This window comes from Protomyctophum bolini (assembly GCF_963924005.1).
Source record: "Protomyctophum bolini genome assembly, chromosome: 14".
Classification (NCBI taxonomy): Eukaryota; Metazoa; Chordata; class Actinopteri; order Myctophiformes; family Myctophidae; genus Protomyctophum; species Protomyctophum bolini.
The window spans coordinates 2,088,656-2,091,155 of NC_137875.1; the positions used below are offsets into that span (position 1 = coordinate 2,088,656).

The window sequence follows — 2,500 nt, forward strand, 5'->3', positions numbered from 1 at the left end:
CTGTTTCTTCTTCCGCTTCTAAACTCACATTTACTCATGAAGGGAAGTCATAGGCCTACACACGTACACACGCGCACACACACACACACACACACACACACACACACACACACACACACACGCACACACACACACACACACACACACACACACACACACACACACGCACACACACACACCTTCCTACCGTCACTGGCAATTGTGGCCTTTCAAATACAGCAGATCTGCAAGCTCATAGCATGCCACTCTGTGCGCTATAAGCACTTGTAGATCTGCTATCCTCGTAGATCTGCTACTGTACTGAACCACTGCATCAGAGCCTATTATTCCAGTCTCTGGTGGATGAACTTCAAGACGACGTTTAACCCATTCTGACCTGAGATCAGATTCATACGAGGTTTCCACTGGACAACACACTGGTCTGATTAACACCATTCTGACCTGAGATCAGATTCTAAAAAATGTCAGTCGCTCTTCGATTTTTCAAAAAATATCAGATCTACAAGCTCATAGCGCGCCACTCGGTGGCGCGCTATGAGCTTGTAGATCTGCTATTTTTCAATAGCTATAAAGCACGACATGATGCTATAACACCAAAAGGGGTTCCCGCACAGAATGGGTTAATGTTCCTGGTTTGTCTGTCATGTGACCGACATGTGTCGACCGAACTGAAGCGGGTGAAGAAAGGGTTAAAACCCCACAGCAGCCACTTCCTGTGTCACACTCGCAGTGTCACAACTTCCTGTCTGAGAACGCAAGCAGCCTGTGGAACTTTGCAGCACACAGAGTTGCCAGATTCTGTGAGCAGGTCTGCGAAAACAAGCCAACCAAAAGGAAGTTACTATAGGCTTGCACGCACTCACGCACGCACGCACGCACGCACGCACGCACGCACGCACGCACGCACGCACGCACGCACCAGCATTTTGTGAGCTTGTAGATCTGCAATTTCCAACTATTTTTTGGGGAAATGTTTTGAAATGTTTCAAAATTGACACAGTTATGACGAGTAGTATATGCCAATGAATGAAGTAATGATTATCTCGAATAATTAGCGATTATTAGGCGCTTATGTAATAATTGTGACATGCCTACAGTGCGTGCGTGCGTGCTAGCCTCAAGCCTGCACTGGCGCTGTGTGGAGTGTGCGTGTCCACTGTCACATGGTCAGTACGGCAGCTGGCCCTGGGCCAGCCAAAACTACTCACTGTCCCCCCCACACACACACACACACACACACACACACGTCTCACACATGACTCATTAGCCACTGGCAGCCACAAATGCCAGAAAACGCCATTCTCTCTCTCTCACACAGACACATCACGCACACACACACACACACACACACACACACACACACACACACACACACACACACACACACACACACACACACACACACACACACACACACACACACACACACACACACACACACACACACACACACACACACACACGACATCTGATTCATGAATGAGCGCTATGCGGTGGTTCATCAGATATGAAGACAACAGAGTGATTGGTCATGTGGTGATGATGTCACAGCTTTGTGGTGAATGTCAGGGATGGCCTCGGCTAACAAACCAACCGCTGGGTGGTTGAATCTAACCCTGACCCTTAACCTCATATCCGTTTTAACCGACTATGCCCACAGAGAGAGACCCAGACATACTCTATGCCCACAGAGAGAGAGAGAGACCCAGACATACTCTATGCCCACAGAGAGAGACCCAGACATACTCTATGCCCACAGAGAGAGACCCAGACATACCCTATGCCCACAGAGAGAGACCCAGACATACCCTATGCCCACAGAGAGAGACCCAGACATACTCTATGCCCACAGAGAGAGACCCAGACATACTCTATGCCCACAGAGAGAGACCCAAACATACTCTATGCCCACAGAGAGAGACCCAGACATACTCTATGCCCACAGAGAGAGAGAGAGACCCAGACATACTCTATGCCCACAGAGAGAGAGAGAGACCCAGACATACTCTATGCCCACAGAGAGAGAGACCCAGACATACTCTATGCCCACAGAGAGAGAGAGAGAGACCCAGACATACTCTATGCCCACAGAGAGAGACCCAGACATACTCTATGCCCACAGAGAGAGAGAGACCCAGACATACTCTATGCCCACAGAGAGAGACCCAGACATACTCTATGCCCACAGAGAGAGACCCAGACATACTCTATGCCCACAGAGAGAGACCCAGACATACTCTATGCCCACAGAGAGAGAGAGAGACCCAGACATACTCTATGCCCACAGAGAGAGACCCAGACATACTCTATGCCCACAGAGAGAGAGAGAGACCCAGACATACTATATGCCCACAGAGAGAGACCCAAACATACTCTATGCCCACAGAGAGAGACCCAAACATACTCTATGCCCACAGAGAGAGACCCAAACATACTCTATGCCCACAGAGAGAGACCCAGACATACTCTATGCCCACAGAGAGAGACCCAGACATACTCT

General features: G+C 49.3%; 1 pseudogene across 1 annotated transcript in view; it reads right to left on the bottom strand.

Annotated features, from left to right (window-relative positions):
* Positions 1-2,500, bottom strand: part of LOC308328252 (WAS/WASL-interacting protein family member 1-like) — a 33,613-nt pseudogene that overhangs the window by 21,575 nt on the left and 9,538 nt on the right. The window lies entirely within an intron of this gene.